Source organism: Felis catus, chromosome A1 (assembly GCF_018350175.1).
Source record: "Felis catus isolate Fca126 chromosome A1, F.catus_Fca126_mat1.0, whole genome shotgun sequence".
Taxonomy (NCBI): domain Eukaryota; kingdom Metazoa; phylum Chordata; class Mammalia; order Carnivora; family Felidae; genus Felis; species Felis catus.
This window is the reverse complement of record NC_058368.1, coordinates 160,318,274-160,344,943: the sequence shown is the minus strand read 5'-3', so window position 1 is coordinate 160,344,943 and position 26,670 is coordinate 160,318,274. Positions and strand designations below refer to the sequence as shown.

The window sequence follows — 26,670 nt, the reverse complement described above, 5'->3', positions numbered from 1 at the left end:
TTGAAATAAGTAAGAATGATATGGTTGGCCTTGATAGCTTTTTCTTGTGGATGACACAGCCAAACAATATTAAAACAGAAAAACTAACAATGCATTATTGAAAGTGTTATTAAAAATCATCAAAAGGCTGAGGTACAGAATAAGACATAGGGGCACTACTCTTTTTAGTTTGGTAATCTTCAAGAAAGAGCATTTAAACTGAAATTCAAGAATGGGAAGCAACTAATCTTGGAAAGACTGATATATATATGTAGCATTCCCAGATAGAGGGACTATCAATTTCAAAGCTCATGTAATGGTCAGTGTGATGTGTCAATGTGGCCAGGTATTCAATCAAATATAGTCAGCATTCATTTTCATTTAAGTAAAGGATATTATCCTTTATAATCCTGGCAACCCTGATTCTATTATTTTAAAGTTCTTAAGAGCAGAAGTTTTCTGGAAGAAGAAATGATACCTATGAACTGCAGATTTAGCTGCATGAGAGCGCCTGCCTTTGTGACTACTTGCTTCACAGATTTCATACTCATTGGGACAGCCCCACAATCATGTAAGTCAATTACTTGCAATAAATCTCTTAATATATCTCCTCCTAGTTCTGTTTTAGTTAGGTTTAATGCAGGCTGATGAAGACTGCAAGAGAAAATAATAATAATAAACACAACAAGCAGAGAATTATTTCCTGACTATTCATGTATACCAGGTACTGTTCTGAGCAATATCCATCTACATTATTTTCACTTTGTAAATGAGGAAACTAAGACACATACAAGTAATGCCCAAGGTCACACAGCTAATGATTGTTGGAGTTATGGCCAAATCTAGGCATTCCAGGTATGGTTGCAGGACTGTGAAGGTATGGCTGGATTCCAGTGAGCAAGAGGAAGAGTGGCACAAGATGAATTAAAAGATAACCAGAAGGCAAATCATGTTAGATCTAGTCTGATGCAGAATAATAGTCGAATACTATTAGATGAGTAAATAAAAGTACTGCCTTACTTTCATCAGTGAGAAACACTATCTGATTTAACATTAAGGATGTTACACTACTTGCCAAAGAAGAGAATAAAGTAGAAAGGGACAAGTATATAAAGAGCGAGACAAGTTAGAAGGCTGTTGTACCAGGCTCGGAGAGAGATCATGGCTGCTAAGTTGGCAAAAGTGGATGTGCAGAGAAGGAGATCAATTTATCTCTGAGGTAAAATTGACAGGACTTAGATATCATGGGCAAGGAAAAGATAGCCTTGAAGATGGTCTGTAAATATCCTGCTTGAAGGAGTGTGAAGATACTGGTACTGTTTACTGAGATGGGAAATATGTTCAGTTTTTGACATATTAAATTTAAGATGTCTCTGGGATATCCAAGTTGAGATATCCAAATCCAAGCTTAGAGATTTACAGGCTCATACTTGGAATTTTGAATTCATGACCATATAGGTGTTATCTAAATCCGTGTAAGTAAATGAGATCACTGAAAAAGCAAGCTCCGAAAAAGGAAGAAAATGAAGCAATATCAGAACCAAAAGGTGCTCTAAGTCTTGGAGATCAAACAGAGCACAAAGATTTTTAAAAATATACTTAGAAGGAGTTGCTAGTGATGAAAAGGAAAACAGAAGATTGAAATATCATTTGGACAAAATTAGAGTACTTCAAGGAAGAATGCCAGTTGTGTCAAATGTTGTTGAAAATTTAAACACAATGAAGATAGTAAATATCCTCATGAGAGGTAAAACACAGCTGCCAAGAGAGAACATTGATGACCTTCACAGGAGTGAAACTGTGGATAGTTAAGAGCAGAACCCAAATTGTAATGAGCAAATACATGAATAAGACTTTAGAAGGTGAGCACAGAATATAAGCCATGATTTTGTGAAATGGTTGCAAAGAAAGCAGAGTCACATGCAGTGGGGGGCTTGGGGTATGTGAAAGCAAGATTTTTTTTTGATGTATATATAATGAGAGATACAACATGACCTAAAGTGGGAACAGTCGATGATTCAGTAGCAAGGGGATACAAGCAAAAAAAAAGATTGATCCTTCATAAAACGCTGGAGAAATTGAACTTTGATAGAAAGAGAGGACACATCCCCCACTCTAATAGGAAGAAGTAAAAAGAATGGATGGAAATGTAGGTTGTTTGTTGGGGGAAGAAAATGAGAAATTTTACATCTAATGACGCTTGTTGAGGATAAATCAAAATCATCATCTCAAAGTATGCTGAGTAAGGACCAAGACACATTTGAGGCAAAAGAACACAGGAAATGTTGCATCTGAGACTGAGATTTCTCTAGTAAGAGAAATATGTTAATGTGAGTGTCCCTTTAGATTTTGTGGTCTGCAATTTCCAGCTGTTAGAGAGCTGCAGAAATAGATGAAGAAGTCTTCAAATCCTCCCAAACCACCACAAAAAATAGGCAAAGCAACTAGAAGGGAAAAGCCAAAACACAGTAACAAAACACAGAAAACATCTACAGTAAAACTAGTTAATTTTGTTTTCCCTTGGGAGGGACCAAGATGGCGGAACAGCATGGAAGGTTTTTTTTGTTTTGTTTTGTTTTGTTTTTTTTTTACTTCTCATCGCTGAAATGCAGCTAGATCAACACTAAACCATCCTGCACACCTAGAAAACGGACTTGAGGATTAACACAAAAATCTGCACAACCTGAACCACAGAACTCAGCAGGTATGCTGCACAGAAAGGTGAACCGGGGTATAAAGAAGCAGCAGAGGGCAGGGAGCGGTTTTTGCTTGTGGAGAGAGTACGGGAAAAGTACGCCCCCCTACCAAAAAGCAACTGGAGAGAAAGTGGAAAAGTGGAAACAGCTGCAGGGACTGAACTAAAAAGGGAGAAAAGAGAAAGGAGAGGGTTTAACTTGCATTAAGACTTTATAAACAGGGGAAGGGAAGAGTCTGAAACTACGCAGCTCAATACCTGATGGTGCTCTGGTGGGAAGGGCGAATCCTCAGGAGCAGACAGTGAAGTCCGAGGGCCACAAGGGGAGAGGCAGTTCCCCTATGGGGAGGATACTTGGTAGAGGCTGTGTAGCTACCCCACAGGCAGATTCCAGCAGACCCTGGAGAACAACCACATTTGCTGTTGTTGGAACAAGGACATAAGGGGGAAGCCTGGTGCCAGATATTTGCTGTTTTTCCATAAACCCTGAAACGCTGCTGCTACAAGATTGCGTCAACTTTTTCTGTGGCGAGCTGGCATCCAGCCGCAGTCTCTGGGCATCGGCAGCAGGGTTGCCTCATGAACAGTCCTGGGTGCGTCTGGCACCTGGCCGTGGCTCAGAGAAACCCTCCCTCAGAAGGTCTGAGCAGGTCAAAGCTGCAGTCCCTCAGAAGTGAGGGGTTGGCAGACACAGCCCCATTTGAGATAAAACTCAAGAGGGAGGTGTCACCTGGCAGCCTGACAGCTTGGTCACAGACAGTGTAGAAGCAGGGAGTGGACGGAAGCTGGAGACAAAGGACAAAGGAGTGGACAAAGGAGGGGTGCTTGATTGCCAGTTGCGAGAGCACAGAGTTCTAATACTAGAGACTGGGCAACTGGTTGATGCCATTTTCACCCCTGCTGGGCATGCGCATACACGGCTACACATGCCACCGCAATCCACCCCAGTAGGCTAAGCAGCACCCTCTAATGGAAAACAGAGCCTTTAAACTAAACCCTGCCCAACAGGGACAACAGCACTCTTGACAAACACAAGTCTCTGCACCTGTTTAGTTTATGGACTATAAAAAAAGTGTTTCATAGCTTGACTTCTATGAGAAACCAGATGGAATTTCAGTCGTACTTCATTCTGTTCGCTGTTCCTTTTATTAAATTATTTTTCCTTTCTCTTTCTTTTTTTATTCTTGAATACAGAAAGAGAAAAAAATCTATTTTTATTTTCTATTTCCATTAAAAAGATTTTTTGTTAATTTTTCTACTATATTTTTTAATTTTTGTACATTTTTTAAATATTTTACTTTCATCATTTCATTTTGTTCTATTTTACTGTATTCATTTTTCTAAATTTTCAAATGTTTTCCTTTTTTCTCTTTTTTCTTTTTTATTTTCTTTTTTTAATTTTCTTATCTTTCTCTTTTTTATCTAATATATCAAGGTTCTTTCAACAACCAGACAAAACACACATAGGATAAAACATCCTTTATTTGATTTCTTTGTGTTGTGTTTAATTTTTTAACTTTCTTTTTTTTACCTTATTAATTCCTTTTCTTCCTTCAAAATGACAAAACTAAGGAATTCACCCCAAAAGAAAGAACAGGAAGAAATGACAGCCAGGGACTTAATCAACACAGATACAAGCGAGATGTCAGAACCAGAATTTAGAATCACAATAATAAGAATATTAGCTGGGGTCGAAAATAGATTAGAATCTCTTTCTGAGGAGATAAAAGAAGAAAAATCTACTAAGGATGAAATAAAAATTGTTATAACTGAGCTGCAATCTCCAGTGGATGCCACAGAGGCAAAGATGGGTGAGGAAGAACAGCAAATCAGTGATATAGAGGACAAACTTATGGAAAATAATGAAGCAGAAACAAAGAGCGAAACTAAGGCAAAGGAGCACAAAATAAAAATTAGAGAACTCAATGACTTATTAAAAAGGAATAACATCAGAATCATAGGGGTCCCAGAAGATGAAGAAAGAGAAAAAGGGGTGAAAATTTATGTGAGCAAATCCTAGAGGAAAACTTTCCTAACCTGGGGAAAGACACAGATATCGAAATCTAGGAAGTACAGAGGATTCCCATTAGATTCAACAAAAACCGACCTTCAACAAGGCATATCATAGTCAAATTCACAAAATACTCAGGCAAGGAAAGAATCATGAAAGCAGCAAGGGAAAAAAAAAAAAAGTTCTTAACCTATAAGGGAAGACAGATCAGGTTTGCAGCAGACCTATCCACAGAAACTTGGCAGGTCAGAAAGGGGTGGCAGGTTCAATGTACTGAACTGGAAAAATATGCAGCCAAGAGTTCTTTATCCAGCAAGGATTCCACTCAAAATAGAAGGAAAGATAAAGAGTTTCCCAAACAAAATTAAAGGAGTTCATGACCACTAAACCATCTAGGGAAGAAATTTTAAGGGGTACTTTCTGAGGGGAGAAAAGACAGAAAAGAAAAAAAAAAGGAACAAAAATAGAAAGGACCAGAGAACACTACTAGAAACTCCAACTCTACAGGTGACATGATGGCAATAAATTCATATATTTCAGTACTCACTCCAAATGTCAATGGTCTAAACATTCCAATAAAAAGACATGGGGTAACAGAATGGATAAGAAAACAAGATCCATCTATATTCTGTTTACAAGAGACCCATTTTAGGCCTAAAGACATCTTCAGGTTGAAAATAAAGGGATGGAGAACCATCTATCATGCTAATGGTCACCAAAAGAAAGCCAGAGTAGCCATACTTCTATCAGACAACCTAGATTTTAAAATAAAGATGGGAAGAGATGAAGAAGGGCATTGTATCACAATTGAGGGGTATATCCACCAAGAAGACCTGAGAATTGTGAACATTTATGCTTCAAATGTGAGAGCACCCAAATATATAAAGCAATTTATCACAAACATAAACAAACTCATTGATAATACCATAATAATAGAGGACTTCAACACCCCACTTACAGCAACAGACAGATCATCTAAACAGAAAATCACCAAGGAAACAATGGCTATGAATGACACACTGGGCCAGATGGACTTAACAGATATATTCAGAACATTTCATCCTAAAGCAGCAGAATACACATACTTCTGAAGTGCACATGAAACAGTTTCCAGAATAGATCACATACTGGGACACAAATCAGCCCTCAACAATTACAAAAAGATCGAGATCGTACTGTGTATATTTTCAGACCACAACAAGATGAAACTCAAAATCAACTATAAGAAAAAATTTGGAAAGGTAACAAATATTTGGAGACTAAAGAACACCCTACTAAATAATGAATGGGCTAACCAATAAGTTAAAGATCAAATTAAAAAGTACATGGAAGCCAATGAAAATCATAACACCACAGCTCAAAACCTCTAGGACACAGCCAAGATAGTCAAAAGAGGGAAGTATATAGCAATCCAGGCCTTCCAAAAGAAGAAAGAAAGGTCTCATACACAATATAACCTTACACCTCAAAGAGCTGGAAAAGAACAGCAAATAAAACCCAAAACTAGCAGAAGACAGGAAGTAATAAAGATTAGAGCAGAAATCAATGCTATCAAAACCAAAAAAACATTAGAACAGATCAATGAAATCACAAGCTTGTTCTTTGAAACAATTAACAAAATTGGTAAAGCCCTAGCTAGTTTGATCAAAACGAAAAAGGAAAGCACCCAAATAAGTAAAATCAAGGATGAAAGAGGAGAGATCACAACCAACATGGGAGAAATGCAAACAATAATAAGAGAATATTAGGAGCAATTATACGCCAATAAAATGGGCAATCTGCAAGAAATGGACAAATTTCCTAGAAACATATAAACTACTAAAACTGAAACAGGAAGATATAGAAAATTTGAACAGACCCATAACCAGTAAAGAAATTGAAAGAGTAATAAAAAATCTCCCCCCAAAAAAAGAGTCCAGGGCTGGATGGTTTTCCAGGAGAATCCTACCAAACATTTAAAGAAGAGTTAATACATATTCTCTTGAAGCTATTCCAAAATATACAAATGGAAGGAAAACTTCCAAACTCTTTCTATAAGGCCAACATTACCTTGTTTCCAAACAGAAAAAGACCCCACTAAAAAGGAGAACTATACACCAATGTCCCTGATGAACATGGATGCAAAAACCCTCAACAAGATATTAGCCAACCGACTCCAACAATACATTAAAAAAATTATTCACCACGACCAAGTGGTTTTTATACCTGGGATGCAGGGCTGGTTCAATATCTGCAAAACAATCAATGTGATTGATCACATCAATGAAAGAAATGACAAGAACCACATGATCCCCTCAAGAGATGCAGAGAAAGCATTTGACAACTATAGCATCCATTCTTGGTAAAAGCCCTCAGGAAAGTGGAGATAGAAGTATCATACCTCAAGGTCATAAGTCATATATGAAAGACCCACTGCTAATATTACGCTCAATGGGAAAAAACTGAGAGGAGGAACAAAACAGGGATGTCCACTCTCACCACTGTTATTCAACATAGTATTGGAAGTCTTAGCCTCACCAATCAGACAACACAGAGAAATCAAGGCATCCAAATCAGCCAGGAGGAAGTCAAACTTTCACTCTTCACAGATGACATGATACTCTATCATGGGAAAGCCCCCCCCCCCCGCCAAAAAATGCTAGAACTGTTCCATGAATTCAGCAAAGGGGCAGGATATAAAATCAATGCACAGAAATCAGAAGTTGCAGCATATAAAATCAATGCACATTCCTATACACGAATAATGAAGCAACAGAAAGAGAAATCAAGGAATCGATCCCATTTACAATTGTACCAAAACCATAAAATACCTAGGAATAAATCTAACCAAAGAGGTGAAAGATCTATACACTGATAACTATAGAAAGCTTATGAAAGAAACTAAGAAGACACAAAAAAATGCAAAAAGATTTTATGCTCCTGGATTGGAAGAACAAATTGTTAACATGTCAATACTACCCACAGCAATCTACATATTCAATGCAATACTTAACAAAACAACACCAGCATTTTTCTCAGAGCTAGAACAAGCAATCCTAAAATTTGTATGGAACCAGAAAAGACCCAGAACAATCGAAGCCATCTTGAAAAAGAAAACCAAAGCTAGAGGCATCACAATCCTGGACTTCAAGCTGTATTACAAAGCTGTAATCATCAAGACAGTATGGTACTGGCATAAAAACAGACACTCAAATCAATGGAACAACATAGAGAACCCAGAAATGGACCCACAAACATATGGCCAAACTAATCTTTGACAAAGCAGGAAAGAATATCCAATGGAATAAAGACAGTCTCTTCAGCAAATGGTGCTGGGAAAACTGGACAGTGACATGCAGAAAATGAACCTGGACCACTTTCTTATACCATACACAAAAACAAACTCAAAATGGGGGCATCTGGATGGCCATTCTGTTAAGCATCTGACCTCGGCTCAGGTCATGATCTCACAGTTTGTGAGTTCGAGTCCCATGTCAGGTTCTGTGCTGACATCTCAGAGCCTGGAGCCTGCTTCAATTTCTGTGTCTCACTCTCTCTCTGTCCCTCCCCCACTTGTTCGTTCTCTCTCTCTCTCTCTCTCTCTCTCTCTCTCTCTTTCTCTCTCTCTCTCAAAAATAAATAAGTGTAAAAAATTTTTGTAAATAATAAATAAACATGCAAACAAACTCAATATGGATGAAAGACCTAAATGTAAGACAGGAAGCCATCCAAATCCTCGAGGAGAAAGCAGGCAAAAACCTCTTTGACCTTGGCCACAGCAACTTCTTACTCAACACATCTCTGGAGGCAAGGGAAACAAAAGTAAAAATGAACTATTGGGACCTCATCAAAATAGGAAGCTTCTGCACAGTGAAGGAAACAAGAAGCAAAACTAAAAGGCAACTGACAATGGGAGATGATATTTGCAAATGACATATCAGATAAAGGGTTAGTATTCAAAATCTAAAGAACTCAACACCCAAAAAACCAATAATCCAGTGAAGAAATGGGCGAAAGACATGAATAGACATTTCTCTGAAGAAGACACCCAGATGGCAACTGACACATGAAAAATGCTCAACTTCACTCATCATCAATGAAATACAAATCAAAACCACTATGAGATACCACCTTACACCTGTGACAATGGCTAACATTAACAACTAAGGCAGCAACAGATGTTGGCAAGGATGCGGAGAAAGATCTCTTTTGCATTGTTGGTGGGAATGCAAACTGGTGCAGCCACTCCGGAAAACAGTATGGAGGGTCCTCAAAAAACTAAAAATAAAACTACCCTATGACCCAGCAATTGCACTACTAAGTATTTATCCAAGGGATATAGGTATGCTGTTTCGAAGGGGCACATGCACCCAAATGTTTATAGCAACACTATCAACAATAGCCAAAGTATGGAAAGAGCCCATATGTTCACTGATGGATGAATGGATAAAGGAGTGGTGGTATATCTATACAATGGAGTATTATTTGGCAATCAAAAAGAATGAAATCTTGCCATTTGCAACTACATGGATGGAGCTGGAGGGTATTATGCTAAGTGAAATTAGTCAGTCAGAGAAAGACAAAAATCATATAACTTCACTCATATGAGGACTTTAAGATACAAAACAGATGAACATAAGGGAAGCGAAGCAAAAATAGTAAAAAAAAAAACATGAAGGGGGACAAAACATAAGAGATTCTCACATATGGAGGAAAAACAGAGATGGAGAGGTTGTGGGGGGGGGGGTATGGGCTAAATGGGTAAGGGGCATTAAGGAATCTACTCCTGAAATCCTTGTTGTACCATATGCTAACTAACTTGGATATAAATTAAACAAGAATAAATTTAAAAATTTTATTCCTTAAACCTCCAAAACTGAGTGGACACAAAGCACCAATAGCAATGTGGCTTTGTGGCAAGAACACTTGTGTCAGAAAAGGCAGGACAGAGGTGAAGCCAGGAGAGGCATGGCAAAGCCATGAGAGGCCAAGCTTACAGCAGGAACAAGGATATTGTGAGCTATTTAGAGAAGCATCAAGCATGCAAGAGAATAGAAGACATAGAAGAAGAGAGAGAGAGTGAGCAAGAGCATGTGTGGGGCTGTGGGGAAGAAGAGGGAGAGAAAGACAGAGAGAGGCTGGCTAGCTTTGCAGGCACATGAATATATCACATAAACATTTTTCATGTCTATGTATTCAGACCCACATTTCAATGATTGCTTAGAATTCAATTTGGGATGTATGGTGAATTCTTTACTCCTCTATCACTGTATAAATGGTTCTTATGATGGGGGGGGAGTCACAAAAGCAACAAAGTAGCTACATGAAACTATCACTTGCAGTCTTCTTGACAAATTCACTTGTTTTCTGAGAATAAGTTCTTTTTTTTTTAAGGTTTATTTACTTTTGAGACAGAGAGAGACAGAACACGAGCAGGGAAGGGGCAGAGAGACAGGGAGACACAGAATCTGAAGCAGGCTCCAGGCTCTGAGCTGTCAGCACAGAGCCCAATGCAGGGCTCAAACTCACCAACTGTGAGATCCTGACCTGAGCTGAAGGCAGACGCTTAATGCTTAACCGCCTGAGCCACCCAGGCGCCCCTGAGAATAAATTCTTAAAGTGCAATTCCTGTTTTAAGTATCTGTATACTTATGTATGGGTTTTGATATTTATTTCTAAACTGGTTCTACAAACAAATACCCCCACTATCAGAGTCTTAAAATAGCAAATACTAAATACACTAATCTTGCATTTCTCATTTTTTTATTATTTAATTTATATTATTTTTCAATTTTAATAGTTACTTGCTCCTGAAAATTGAGTTCATCTTTAAGGGTTTCAAAGACACTGTCTGACAAAGGTGGCCTATATGCTTGTGTCCTCTCCAATTGTAATTTTTATCTAATTTTTGATATTGAACCTGTTAATATCGAACAGGTATGCCTTATATTTTAATTAGTTTGAAATTAAATGGAAAGTCTACAGGTATTAAAAAACTATTTGGCATAATACTGAAATTTGAAAGACAGTGATTTATCTGTTTAAGTTTTCTTTTTCTCTAAAATTGTTTTTCTGTTTATTCATAGACTCTAGTGTTCTGTTTTCTGCTTCATTAATTTCTCTTTTTCTCTGTTTTAATCCCCTATTCCTATTTTATTAGGCCTTTTTGTTTTAACATAGTGAGTTTTCACAATCATTCTTTCTAAGTTGTTTATAATTGGAGCTATGCTTCTGTCTTTAACAAATTAATTTTAAAAAGGAAGCATTGCTTTGTTATTCCTTTACTAGTAATTTCTAGTTTTACATCTTTTCAATCAAGGACTTTCATTTTGTGGCTATTTTTATGATTCATGTGGTATAATACATAATCAATATTTGTAAATATGCTATAAACATTAAGTCTATTTTGAGGATAAATACTTAAAATTGAACTAAGAAATACATATAATTACATTATTTAATTCCTTTATTTCTATATTTTATTTCAGACCATTTAATAAAAAGAGAAATAAAGATAGAAGGAAAATATAGTAAGAATTAACATGTGGTTAAACTGGGTGAAAGATTTCTAGGAATTCTCTGTACCATGCGTGCAACTTTTGTATCCATTTGAAATTAGGAAAAAAAAATTTAATAATTTCAAAAAAGTATTCTATTGTATTGTTGTAAGTTCAAAAGTAAATACACCTTTGAGTCAAGAGATGATTTCAGACACATATTATCCCTTTTCTTAACAACCAAGCACACATTAAGATGTTTTTACCAAGAGAAATGGAGAGTCTACAGGTATTAAAAAAAAAACTATTTGGCATAATACTGAAATTGAGCCAACTATGGTTAAAAAAGCATCACAGAGTTTTCAGAAAAGACATGAAATTTTAGAAAAGAAATAGACTTCATCCGATGAAGCAAAAAGCCAAAGATCACTGATAAATTTACTGTGAAAAATGCTCCATGCCACCATTGGTCATTCTGAGGCTTCATGCACACTAACTCATAACCAGACTATTTTGACATCTATCGTATTAAGCTCAGTGCAGTTCAAAGGGCTAATAATAAAAAAGATTGTCGATTATTGTTACAGGATAATTTTCTAGGTACTTTTTTCTTTCTCCAGTCTGAGCTTTGGTCAACACATTTTGCAAGAGCCTCAACTAGTCTAATCCCTGGGGGAAAATACTCCATGAGGGATATGTTTTGTCAGTAATTTTTAAAATACTAGTGGTTTTATATATCTAATAATTATATACAAATGCATACATTCTTTTTGCTAATTTTACCTATCAATTTTGATACTCCTATAATATGGAGTTTTCAGAAATAGCAATTTATTACATTAGCCAAAGGATATGGCTTATGGCTTCCTGATGTATGACTATCATCTAAGAAACAAGTAGGTATTCATCATACATCAACTGAATGTAGCAAATATGAATTTCAGGCCAAAAAAAAATGCAAGTGTGTGAGAAATGTAACATACTTTAATCTTTCAAGCCCCATTTCCACTAAATATCAAACTTTCTATTAGTAAAAATACAATTGCCTCTTTTTTCACTAGTGTGCTAGCAAATTTTTAACAACTATCTCTGGGAGAGTGGAAAGCAAGCCCTGATTCATAGCATCCCCCACTTTTAATGGCATAAATACCCTGGCCAGTTACAACTGGCTAACTTGACATTCACTTAACAAAAAGATGTGAAGAGTTGCTAACAATACACACCAAATTAGCTCCCAAACACACTACTGCTTCCTTTCTAAGAGTTGTATCAGTGTATCAGTTAGCAAAGCTTTTGGGCAAGAGTCCAGCTATTCATGCCTATACATACCGTGATAGATACCGTCCTGTTAATACACAAAGAGCACTATTCTGTTTTCATTTGTACTCTAACTCAAGAACTCTCTGAGTCTGTTTTTTAGCTAGCAGGAGTCCATTCGGACCCATGGGAATTTGCATTCACTCCCATAACTCACGGAATAAAGGAGGCTCTAGGCACCTGTTGCAGACCCATTCAACTAGAAAAATCTTGCATCCATTTCTATTGTGCTGCCCCTGTGATGCATTGTACTGTAAGGAAAGCTGAGGTTCAGCCATGAACCTCATGTGGGAGGTGAGATAGATGGGTCTTTGGACCTGACTCCACCAATTTACCTGAGGTTTCTGTCATCCCCTTCACCCAAACAGGGTGTCATTCAGCACAGATGTATTGAGGGCAAGAGAGAGGGTTCTGTCAGGGATGCTCATGAACATCTAACAATGGTTTTTCTCCCAATTACTGTCTCATCAGAATAGGAATCCATACTCTATATAGGAACCATAGTAATTATTTACAAATCATGCATTCTCCAAAATTTTTTGGAGAAACAACTCAAGCTTAGATTTTTTATACTCCCAGGCTCTAATGCAAGAAATTATTTTTCTATGTTTTTAACACCTTTTTCATGATGAAAGATATTCTATTGAAAAATGGAATAAGGAGCAAAAAATGAGCAGAGATTTTAAGAGAAATCTTCAGTGAATATAAAAATATTATCTTACTACATGTGCTTTTGTTCTGGAGAGAAAGTGAATTTTGTTTATCGAAAACTTTACTCATATACCTATGCTTTTCCCCAGCAACTTAATTTCTCAACTTTTACCATAAAAAATAATTTAAAATGTTCACAATTTAACTGTAATATGGCTCATCACAGTGTCGTTAATCATTGTAAAAAAATAGCAAGCACCATAATGAAAATTTAGTCACAAATTATATGTGTTAAATATCATACAACTATTAAATGAGATTATGGAAAGATATACTTCACAAGAAAAGATGTGTGTAATTCATGTGGAAAAATCAAAATATCTTTCTGAAAAAAAAGATCTCTCATACATGCCTATGTATGTTGTAATATCTAAGGGACGGTATACTCAATGATTTTTATTTTCACTCTATTATCAGCTTTCTAATTGTTTTGTTAGCAGTAATATTTGATAAGTAGTAAAATATCCTTTTACCAAATACCCCTTGGACACCTCAGATAAGATATATTTTGAGAATGCTGTATATATATATATTTTTTAATTTAGGGATGAGATTATCTGATTTTTTTCATCATATTTATTCTACAGCTTTGAGATTTATGTACAGTTTCACATATATTTGTTTTAAAAAAAATTGTGTTTATTTATTTTGAGAGAGAGAGAGAGCGCACACGCCTGTGTGAGCCAAAGAGGGGCAAAGAATCTCAAGCAGGCTCTGCACTGTCAGCTCAGAGCCTGATGCAGGGACTGTATCACATGAACTGTGAGATCATGACCTGAGCTGAGATCAAGAGTTGGACGCTTAACCTACTGAGTTACCCAGATGCCCCACGTATATGTCTTAACCCTCACACCTATCCCTGCATGACATAGAATATGTTTTCTCTATTTCAAATATAAGAAAACTGGGCCTATATGATGTGTAGTAATTTACACTGTCATTTAGCATATAGGTTATGAATTATGTGCCTCCAAATTCAGCACTCTTTCTAATATATCATGATGTTTTATGGAAAATTTGTTCATATAATATTTGAAAGAGAAGATAGCATGAAATAAATGTCTTTATTATTTATAGGTGCTGGAAAAAATGCACAAAAACATTTTGATCAAAGGAATTACAATTACACCCTGAAATAGATGTCCATGCCTATTTAAAAAATTATTCCTAATAGAAATATGAATATTCTAAAAACTAAAAAAAGGAAAAAATAAGACTATGTTTCAGCCTTGGGCTAAGGCAGTTGTGTGTATTCCCTTATTTAATTATCAGATTAACTTTTTGAGTATGTACTCTCAAGTTTGTATCACGTATACCTTTTCCTACGATAAAATTTAATTTAAAAGTAAGCCAATCTACTCCATGTTGTGCAAACAGCCAATGACAGAAACCAGTCAATGCTTTTCATCATGACCATATGTTCATATGAGCAAGTATCAATTGGTGTGAATCACCATAACCATCAACAGAAATCTGCAAGCAACAAGGATTGAATTGTTAACCCAAAGACTACCAGAACACTTACAAGAGATGAGATGTCAGTAATTTTTCAATCACCCAGATTGAAACAGAAAACACAAAGAGGAAATTTGCTGAGTAGAATACAAAACTTTGGCACACATAATGACCTCACTGGTCTATTTGTTTTATAATAGTCTTCATGATAATCAAAAACCGTTCTGTTTATGACAAACAACACAATAAAAAATCAGGAAATGGAGCAATTACATGGATAGACAAAGTCAGCACATCTCTTTTGATTGAATTACATGGCAGTTTTATGTAAAGCTGCTTTCAGGCACCTAAATTACTTACGGAAGTGTGGGTTTTCCCCATTCTGCCTCATTACACGTTGAATGTCTACACAACAATGTATTGCCCTAAAGACAGTCACAATTATATCCTTTATATGTATGAGTGTATGATAGCCTTGAGTTCTAACTGTTCTAAAGATATCGATATATCTAACAGAAAACAAGGGTTCTAATCCACAATTTATAATGTTTATGGATTTTAAAAGATCTACTCATTTACTTCTCATTCATATGAAATATTATCTACATATGAGTTCAGACTTAGAAAAAGCAAAATAGCAAGACTCATCAAAAGTATTGTAAGAATACAATTGATTTACCACTCATCTCATTTTATGCTTTCAGCAAAACTGAATAGAATTCTCTGCTTTATGCCACGCATTGAGTCCAACAGAACAGATTAGCCCCTGCCTTCATGAGTCTTTTGTTCTAGTGATAGTCTAATGAATGTCATAATTGATTTCCCCTACACTAAAAAGGAATTTCCCCATCCTAACATGTGTAAGATTTTCAAGATGGTCCTCAATGCTGCTGGTGTGACTAACTACTGTGGTTTGACAGAAAATCACCTCAAAGTTTGGCTTTGTGTTTTTACTCATCCTCTAAGCTGGAGTCTGTTGACAAACATAGCTTTCAAAATGTGTCACACCTGTGGCTCTCACTTGAAAGGAAACATATGAAAGCCTAGAGACTTTGTTCCTGGGGAAATCTCACAGAGAAAAACTGATCAAATCAAGGACATGCCCATAGCAGAGGACAAGATCAAGCTGCCGGGTCTAGCTCATCTAATGCATTTTCATATCTCCAGAGACTGTTGATCAGAGTCCTGTTTCTAAGAATGTCCATGCTTCTGGGAATACTATTATTAAATCATTTTTCACTTTTCACATTTTCTTTTCTTCCATCAGTCTGAATATCTATTCTAAAGCCACAGGACCGCATTTATCAAAGAGATAAGCAACACTGTTGTTCAGAAGGAGAATGTGAGATGTCTTTTAAAAACAAAATAAAAAAATTACAAAATCTACAGTCTTTCTTCACTAAAAGAAAAATCAATTCAGAACATTTATGACCTGATCATTAGATCATATTTATGCATCCCCATGGTAGAAAGGGATGAATTTAATCTCGCTGATCTAGTAAAAAGTTGCTATTTTGATACATTAGGATTTCTCCTTAGGTACATGAACAAACCAGCATGCTCAAGTATGCTCTGACATACTAAAATCTGTATTTGTCCCAACTTTTTGGACAGACATGTTTTCTCTACTACTTAGCAACAAAGGAAAGCATAGGTCATATACTAAGTCAATCATTAAAAGTTTGATTCATTCAAAGACACACCTACATTAAAGTTACAGCCACTTAGGAATAAATACCCTTAGGAAACTTGTAACCCAACGTTAAACCAGCCGTTTCAACATAAGAGTTGACCACTAATGTACCAAGTCTCTAAAACTGTCCTTTCAAATGAATATTTTCTTAATTTCATTTAAATGTGGGGACTTCTGTCCCCAACCTATGTCCTAGCTTTAGTAACTCATATTTTGCTAAAAAAACATTTTCTGCTCTAATTCTCTGTCTGAGAATGCTGGAAGAAATACTGCAGACTTAAGACTATGTAAAACCTTTGTTCCTGCTACATAAAGCCAGTCAAATTTGCTCAGAAATAGACATGATTTTATTTCTCCTCAGTGATGAACAATTTGTTGAGCACTCTAAAATAACAAGCGACAATTTGTCCACAATTTTAAAATTCATTCACACATTTAATTTACCAATAGAAAAAGAAAAGGCTTTTGATTCATCATTTTCCCCTAAGATTTCTCGTTTCTATTCCACCCCCTCCAGCATCTTTTACTTTAGTAAGGTTTTTATGCCCTCCTTGAAAAAAAAAAAAAAATCAGGATTCAGTAGGCTTCACCGAAACACCAAAAAGACATCATTTGACAAATGATACATGGCTTAATTTCATTCTATTCCATCTCATATTTTCATATACCTCATTACTGTTCTTACTGTCAGTTTGCAATAATCCTCAATAATGGAGAATACAGAATGCATGGGACTGGAAATCCTCATATAAATCCCAACCTTATTCTATCCAACACATTCAATCTTCTTCAATCTAACCTTTCCCTGGAGAACCTAATAATGAGCAAAACTGGCTGAGAGCAGTTTCACCTCATCTCACTTCTGGCAGAAAAGGGACTAAAGTAAGTGGTGGCCAGGATGCAAGTCTCAGTGTAGCTAGGAGTTTTATCAAAGTGAAGTGAAGTACAGAACTTACCAATTAACTCAATATGCCAAGAATTCTCAGAGCAGGAAGATCAAAAATAACAGAGAGAGACAGAGAAGGACTGGATGCCGCTTCAACCCTGGCTTAAAGCAGCCAAGAGGAAGTGTTTCTTTTCAGGCCTGGGGAAACTACCATGTCAGTAAAGGGCTATAGTCTCACATCCCAAGTACAGAGGATGCAGTAGGTCTGTGACTGAGGAATGGAACATGAAATAGGGAGAGAGATAGGGAAAGCTCCCACAGAGTCACAAAAGCTATGGTTAAAAATTAGGCTAACAAAGGCTGCCTAGATTCCTTATTACGTGGAAAAGAAAAAAAATCAAACTATATACAGATTCTTCCAAAAATGCCCTTGAATCATTGCTCCCTCTAAGCAGGGGCAGATGGGGGGTATTCCATCTATCTTTCCTTCTGGGCCTTGCTAGTTTCAGGCAAGACTCCCTTTAAGTCCCAGAAGGAGTGGGAGGGAGGGAAATCAGAATGCTCTAGGGCAGGACTCTTGACACTCTATATTCATCTTTGCACAAGCCAGAGATAGATCCCTATGTGGGAGAACATTTCTAGGGTCTGAGTTCCAGGACTGCATCTTCTGTGGTCAATCCCAGAGATGGTGTTAAGTCAAAAGGGATTATCACTACAATTTATGTCCCAAAATAACTGAGGTCCTTATAATTTTTAAAGCACTTTTTACAAATCAATCAGATATGCTAAATGAAAACATGTGTCAGGTAATAAAGGATGAAAGTAATAAAATCAGCAGGTCTAATCTTAAACTATGGCAAGTAAAAATAAGTTATGTTTGAGCTTTCTGACAGCCAACATAAAGGGGAAAATACATTAAGAGAGGATTCCTTAGGATAATTAGGTAGTTTATAACATGCTGATTTTTCCTCCAATTAGGTTATGAATTAACAGTAAGACCAATAAGTATAAAGACTGATCTAAACATATGTTGGGTACACAAAGAGAAATAAATGGAATTAATTATATCACTAAAAAGAAAGGGATAAAATCTAATAAGTAAACTAAGTGGTGAGGCTTTTATTACTAGCCAACTCTTGACTTGGTTGTTAATTTTTAAGAATTCATATGAGGGAACTTCAGCCAACGAAGATGAAAGACATGTCAAACATGGTGGTTCAAGGTAGAGGGAAAGACAAAAGCTAGGTACAAAGCTGAGGACAATTTTGATAATCATGGTAAAGTTAAAAAGGGGCAGGATAAGGATAAAATCTGGGACATTGAAAATATTAGCAAGTTCCATGTATCCAGTAGTATTTCAAGGATCACAGAACATAAATTCTTTATCATAAGACTTTTATTTATTTTCAGGAAGTTTAAATATATTCACCTTGTGACAATTATTACCTTTGCTCTGAGGAAGCAAAAAATCAGCACACAGGTTGTGCTCAGAATATTAGAAGGAGCCTACGAGTAGTTCTGAATACAGATATATTTTAATCTATTCATTAACTTTGAACTGTAATACCCAGCCAGAGGATTTGGATAGCTTCCAACCATTGCCGTGTGCACCATGACAACCTAAATGCAGTATGTTTTATAGGAAGGGGTGTTTTTCTTTAGGACATCTTAAAATCAGGAGATGTTCACTGGGACAAGTATTTCTATATCAAGAAGAAACATTTTTCCTTTTAATTTTTCAGCAAGATAAATATTATCCCAGAGATATTTAATAACTTCATTTACATGGCATATGTCCATTTGATTTAGATCTTAAGAGTAATGTTTTAGGGGTACCTGAGTGGCTCAGTCAGTTGAGCATCTGACTCTTGATTTTGGTTCAGGTCATGATCCCAGAGTCATGAGATCGAGCCCTGCATCAGGCTCCATGCTGAACATGAATCCTGCTTAAGATTCTCTCTCTCTCTCTCTCTCTCTCTCTCTCTCTCTCTCTCTCTCTCTGCCTCTCTCCCCCACTCATCCTCTCTCTCAAAAAAAAAGAGTAATTTTCCAAGTTAAATTTTAAATTACTAGTGAATATCTTCATTAACACAATCTGATAAATATGTATATTTAAATACCTATAATATTTAAACAGATATATTTAAATATATATATCAATAAAAAAGTAAAGTCATAGTTATCACTTCCCTTTCAACATGTATTTTACAAAAAAAATCCCATTGGGATATATTTCTGCAAACTTCTGTAGTAATAGAAATACATAAATGTGAGAAACAACCAAGTAAACATCATGTTAATATAGTCTTTTAAAACAGCAGTCATACATTAGAGAAAAATTTAACCATGAAAATTAAAAGTAAAGTTTTCCCTTAAATAGGCATTATAACAATTGAGATATTTGGTTCCAAAATTTATAAAGGCACATGTTTTCAAAATTTTTTAAATATCAATTTGCTGTCACTTTTTAATTCATAAGTAATCTGTGTTTTATATGCACTTGGAGTCAGTAGCCTCTCCATATGCTATTAGGGAAAGGCAAACAAACAAGAATATTTTAAACCAGTAATCTTTAACTTTTTTTTCTTTAAATATTAAGATTTTAAAGATGAAGAACTTCCCCCCAGAAACATTCAAACACACATAACCAACTTACTTCTCTATAGAATTTCAGAGAGTCCCCAGTCTTAATGAATTCCAGGACTAGGCTAAGCAGCCCTGGTCTGATAAAAATATCATTTTCTTTCCTTCTCTCTCTTTCCTTTCCTCTGTCTTTTCATTCCTTTTGCTTGTTTGCTTGTTTTTAAAGAGAGGATAAACCTGAGATTTAAATTCAAGATGTGGAGTCTAGAATTTGCTTTAGGGGTCTAGTCTGCATTCGTGGCTAGGTAGTATTTAGGAGTATTATTTAAGGTATTTATTCTATTTTCCATTAATTTCCTGTACTTAACTGGGTGACAGGTTCTGTCCCTCAATGCTTCTCAGCAGATGCTCACAAACAGCAAGGAAAAAGGCTGAAGTAGCCTACCAGAATTCTACACATTTGGTTTCCAAAAGCCCAGCTTCAGAGAGAGGAAAAATTGTTGGGATGAATAGAGAAGCTTTCCCCCAACTAAAGAAATAGGTCAACTTTCTCACCCTGGAGGATAAAAGATAAAAACAGGTATGAGAAAAATAAAAACAAACAGGTCTGAGGACTATGATTTAGGAAGACCAAGGCCTGACTCTCTGGAAATGCCCAAGAGAGTAATCAAGACCCTAGAAATGGATGGCTTTTCGATCCATGCAAGGCCACAAGACTATCACATTGGGATGCCTAGCTCCAGTAGACCCAAAAAAGCTAAAGATAAAAATCATGCTTACCTCCATGAAAACCCACGTGGACTAATGGCTAATAACCAAAGTATCACTGCCTCCCACAAACCCTGCTGTACTGCATGAAACTCCAGAACACTGACAAATGAGACTTGGAAGGGAAAGCCAATCTCCCAAGACTGACACAAGTTCAATTTCTCACCAGAGCAGCTGGATTGGGATTCCAAACCCAAAGTAAATTGATTCAAAGGAAACAAATATTAATTAACAAATGAATAAGATTTTTTTTAAATCCAGCTATACTCTGTTTTAAGAAGATAACCTAAAACATAACTTTCTCAAAAATATAAAATATTTTTTAAAAAGGTATACCACCTGGGATGCCTGGGTAGCTCAGTCAGTTAAGCCTCCAACTTTGGCTCAGGTCATGATCTCATGGTTCGTGAGTTCAAGCCCCACATCAGGCTCTGTGCTGACAGCTCAGAGCCTGGAGTCTGTTTCAGATCCTGTGTCTCCCTCTTTTATGCCCCTCCCCTGCTTGTGCTCCATCTCTTTATCTCTCAAAAATAAATAAACATTAAAAAAAACTTTTATACCATCAAATACTAACCCAAAGTAAGCTCAAATAGCAGAATATTGGATAAAATAGTTTAAGGCAAAAACAAACAAGCAAACACAAAAACAAACAAACAAAACATTGGGGATGAAGAATGTCATAACAAAATTATAGAAGGAATACTTTATTGAGAGATTCTAGAAAGTCACAGACCGAACACAGGTGTTAACGTTACCTCAGACTATACATTAAAGCAAAAGCTGACAGACTTAATGTGGGAGTGCCCCAGGCTCAGTCCTTGGTCCTCTGCTCTTCACCATCTACACTCATTGTTTTGATAATCTTATCCAGGCTCATGGCTTTAAATACCATTTATGTAGGCTGCTGTCTCCCAAATACATATTTTCAGCCCATCTCTATACTCAACTCCACATATGTGTATCCAATTGTCACCTCTGCTCAAAAATTGAAGAGATTTCTCAAACCTAACATGCCTGAAACTTAACTTCCATACTTGTTCCACCTCAGCCCTCTACACCACTGTCAACGGCAAGGCCATTCTTCCAGTTGCTCGAGCTAAAATCTTTGAGTTGTCATTGACTCCCCTCTGTCTCTCAAGTCCCCTATTTAATCAGAAAATTATTCCAGTTCTATCTTCAAACAATGTACAAATTCTCAGCACTTCTCATTCACTTCATTATTATCAACTAGAGTCCAAGCCACCAATGTCTCTAAACTCATTTTTCTATTGCCACCCATAGTCCAATCTTAACATGGCAACAAGAGAGATCTGTATAAAAACTAAGTCAGATTGCGTCACTCCTCTGCTCAGAATCCTCCAGTGCCTTCCCATAATCCATATCTTCAGACTGAAAACCAAAGTCTTCTCAGTGATTTATCTGGTCCTACCCAATCTGTCCATTATCTCTCTGCCACCATATCTTACTGTTCTCCTCCTCATTACTCCATTCTAGGCCCAGAGGTCTCTTTGATGTTCCTCATACTCAAGAAGGCATTTATAATCCTCTTATTTTCCTCCCATGTCCACTATTCAGACATGTAGCTGCCACATTTTTACCTCGGGGTCTTTGTACTTGTTCCCCCAGCCTGGAACACACCAACCACAGACATTCACAGGAATCATTCCCTCACCTTCTTCAGGCCTTTTCTCAAGTGTCACATTCTCTTTGAGGCCACTTCCAACCCACATTTAAAACTTGGTTCCCCCCATCATTCTCCATTCCCTTTCCTGGTTTTTATTTTTCTTTATATCATTTAATAATAAAAAATTATACTGTACACTGAGAATTTGTTTGTTGATTTCCCCTTGAAGGCAGAAGTTTCTCTGGTTGATTTGGTACTTCTTTCCCAATGTTTAAAATATTCCTTGACACATAATGATTTTGGTTTTATCAACTTCTGGGTGTATACAAGGCTGTAGAAGGAGCACCATTCTGAAAGAATTAATCTTAGATTTGGTTCCAGGGATAGGATTTCAAATCTCTGCCTTCTAAACTTCACTATGGCCTTAAATTGTCTAAATTCTCTGAGTCTCAGTTTTCTAATCTGTAAAATGGGGATTTTTTTTCTAGATATACTTTAAAAATTAAGTGGAAAAAAACACATATCAACAACAATTTGACAGGATGCATATGACAGGATGCCTAAGCTTGGTTAGGCAAGGTTTAAAACAACTAACTTGTATACATTTGGAGAAATCACAGTGCATTGTTACCCTAGATTCTACTCTTAGTTTTCCTCTATGTTCTTGCTTTCCCACTTGATATATTTGTTACCTGTCTGATCCATGAGGGCATTTGAGTTTGATCCCTGAAACATATTCAGTATATATTAGTGGTACCTGTAGGTAAAAGTCCCTTGAAAGCCAATGTATATTTTGCAAAGGATCATTTTGTTTTCACATATAGAGAAAGCCTTGAAGCATTCCTTAGAACCTAGTAAGTTCTGTGAAAAAAGAAAAAGATTGACGAAATAGCAGCTACCACACTACAGTCTACATATAGACCAAGATAAATTAAGAACAACAAGAAATAATCAGTGGAATTACAACTGCAGGCTATGGACAGAACTCTGTTAGCTAGTCCCCAAATCCATCATCCAAAAGCATCAGTGGTCACAAAGAAAATGAAGAAAATATAAACACTAAAAAATAATGATAGGCAGGGGCAAAATAAAAAAAAAAAAAAAAACTCCTGATGCCAAACAACCAAGATAATTAAGTTGGAGTTTGAAATAATTCGAAGGTTTTCCTTTTTTGGTTAAAACTAATTTTCAAAGAGGGAGCTTCATTCTCTTTTATCCTCAAAATATGTGTAGGTATAAAAAAAAATCTAGCTTTATTTTCTCGACATGTTTTATTGGAGTGTCCAACCAAGTGAAAAGCTCCAGCCATTGGGAATGCTGCTGTGAATATTTTCTATTTGCAGGTTTTGTTTTTGTAGCTAGTGGGGAATTTTTTTTTATTGAGTACCTTAAGATCCATTTAGTCTCCTGGCAACCATTCTCTACATTTCTCACAAAAGGACAATGAAATTACTGTACTTTTGTGGTTAGAAGAAAAAATCACTATATTGCTGATCCTTTTACCTATGTAAATTCAAACAGAATAAATCTCAAAACTAATAGCATCCAGTTTTTACTTTAGATAGAGCATAAAGGTCAGTTTGTTACAAACTGAAACAATTATTCTTTTAAGATGAATAAACATGAAATTAGCTGTCACACGTCTTTACTAGAGAAACAAATTAGAGTGTTCATCAATGTGGCGCTGCCATCAAATGACAGCTTTGGCTTTAAACAAAACATTAGGGCAGCCACATTGACTACCCCTTCAGACAATACCACACACAGGAAAGAAGTTCAGAGGCATCAAAAATAGGTGTTTGCATCCAAATTCAGGAAAGTTACTGATAAGGTATATTCTAGAGGATATAATTATCTATGTTCAAGGTTTAAACAGAGAAGAGAGGTCAGAAATTATTTTTTTTTCTTAAGAAACAAAAGGGAAATGGAACAGGAAAATTTCACAACTTGAGAAGAAATTCAGTATATCTTCATATGGTAACATGAATCTTTCTAATAAAATATTAAATAATCATATAGCTAGAACCTCACAAAAAGTATCTCTAATTCTCCCAACAATATTGCAGCATGTAAACTGGGGCTTGGAATCATTAAGTAACATGTACAAGATCACATAGCTAGTAACAGGCAGAGCCAGGGTTTAAATCCAAGTCTATCTAATGCATGTCCAATCCCACTGTTCAGCCTCTCAGTACAAAATTCCCCTTTTCACAAGCATTCTATATTTTCTCAGGAGATGTTTGGGTATCATCCATATATACCATTGAACTTCATATCCAAGTGCATTGTCTTCTGGAGTCTCAGGCCAAAGGAAATTTTCAAAAGCACCCATGAGGTAATTTTATGGGAAGGAAAAAACCACAGTCCCAATGCCAGATCACCAACTTAGTCTCCCATTTTAATTAAAAAGCCAATCCACACCCTCAGGTAGTGCTTACCAACTACAAAGCAACATAACTCTCTACCAGAAAATGCTCAAAGTTGCACAGGGAGGAGTTTTCCAGTAGGAAGAAAATAGAACATTTGGAGACAGACCAAATGAACAGGGTCAATATTATTTTGGGGTTCCTAAAAAGTATTCTTGTAGTATTTCTGTGAATATACTGTATTCTATACTATAATGTGAATACTATATTCTACACTATATTGTATTCCATACTATAATGTAAAGCTGTTGTAGTATAAAGCAGTAATACGCACAGGTTGAATTATGTGGAATAAAAGCTTTACCCAATCTGGAAGTTGCATCTAAATCCAATTTTTACCCCTTCATGGGGTGAAAATGGAATGGGATATGCTTCAATTACATCAACCTTTATGACAGACCAGTATATGTAGATATGAAGTATAAGAAATCCTTTTCATTATATATTATTTTTTATGGCTGAGATTAAGTTAAAACATGAGAAAAATATCTCAGTCTACAAAACAATGCAAACTTGCTTTTTCATTGAGGAGAATGTATAAGACTGAGTGCAAAAAAAAAAAAAAAAGAAAAAGAAAAATCAAAAAGTCCATGTATATTGCTTTAACTGTTTATAAGTCTTATATAATTATTTTACCTGCTCTGGTTACTGTATTAATTACATTATCTCTTTCAATTATATATGAACAATTTACAGTTGAACATAAAATCTCACTATGAAGGTACTCTAAGGAAGTAGCTTTTGTCTCTTATCTTTTCCTTTCAAGCTTTTACATATCTTTCATTATCCTGTTTCTACAATAAAATCAAGGAGCTGAAAACAAGAAAATGGACGCTGTTCTTGTTTTCAATTGCTGTTCTCTTTCTGTAGTTCAGCCTTTCAAAGTCATCTCTAAAACAATTTATGACAGAGACCTGCATTGTCACTGTTTTCTAAATCAGGTATTATCATTTTTTTAAAAAAGACTTACGGAACAAAAAATAAAGATCCAAGTTATATCTTAGTATTCCCAGGCTAAGAGACTCATCAAAATCCAGCTTATTAAAAACAACAATAACAACAACAACAAAAAAAACCCAAAAATCAAGTAATTCATGTAAGGTCACCTTTTCCCCAAAAAGGTTAAGAGTAAACTGAATGAATGAACTCCTTACCCAAAACAATGATCTCTCCCACTCCAGCCCTTCTGCCTCTGTTATCAACCAGGTTGTCAGTTCAAGAGTGAGACCCACTCAGATTTCCTTAGTTCTGTTGAAAGGCATCAAGAAAAGCCAAGATAAAAACCCCTCAGTAACCTGTGGCTTCACATCCCCTAACTTCCTTGAATCTTCCAGAACCAAACAAATCATTTATCCCTGTTTATATCAGTTAACACAAGAACCCTCATAATCCCTTATCACTACTTATTTCCCATATTGTAATTATCTTAAGTTTATAACATGATGTCTATTCTTCCCCTACTCATACCCACACATAACTACACCTATCTCCAAAACTTTTCCCTTGTTCTTTCTGGAATTAAAATCCACAATCATCAAAAGTATATACTCAACACCTTCTCTTAGCATTCTGTGCACTTTCTGGATACATACTACTAAATTCTGGCTTTCCCTGAAGGCTCTGCTTCCCACCCAGCCCTGTAAAGCAGTGGTTATCTTTCTCCCCTGGGCTGGGCTTCAAAGTGGGACATGTATCCTCCTTGCTCTTCTCCTCATTGGCTTATTCTTCTTCCCACCTTCCTGTCCCAGTTTTAAATTCCATGTTATCAGACACGTCACTCCCGACACTGAATTGTTCTGTCATCAACCTATTTCCAATTCTTTCTGCTTCATTTTTCAGTGGTGTCAGCTCCTGGCTCATTATCATTCTCCCCAACACTTCCCCTGTCTTAAATCTTGGTTCACTGTGATATCTTCAGTAAAGAGCTTTCCAATACCTTGGTTTGTAAGTTCCTTGACCACTTCTTCTCCAATAATCCTGCCCTTCATGGGATGTCAGTCATTACTCCCAATGGGTCAACCCTAGACCTAGTCTTAATCAATGGCT

At 36.2% G+C, this 26,670-nt stretch overlaps 1 long non-coding RNA gene across 1 annotated transcript in view; it reads right to left on the bottom strand.

The window, feature by feature from the left end:
* LOC123379201 overlaps positions 1 to 26,670 on the bottom strand; it is a 108,227-nt gene that overhangs the window by 5,087 nt on the left and 76,470 nt on the right. The window contains exon 2 of the long non-coding RNA XR_006583405.1: positions 2,933 to 3,074. This is a non-coding gene — a long non-coding RNA (uncharacterized LOC123379201). The remainder of the gene's footprint in view (positions 1 to 2,932; positions 3,075 to 26,670) is intronic.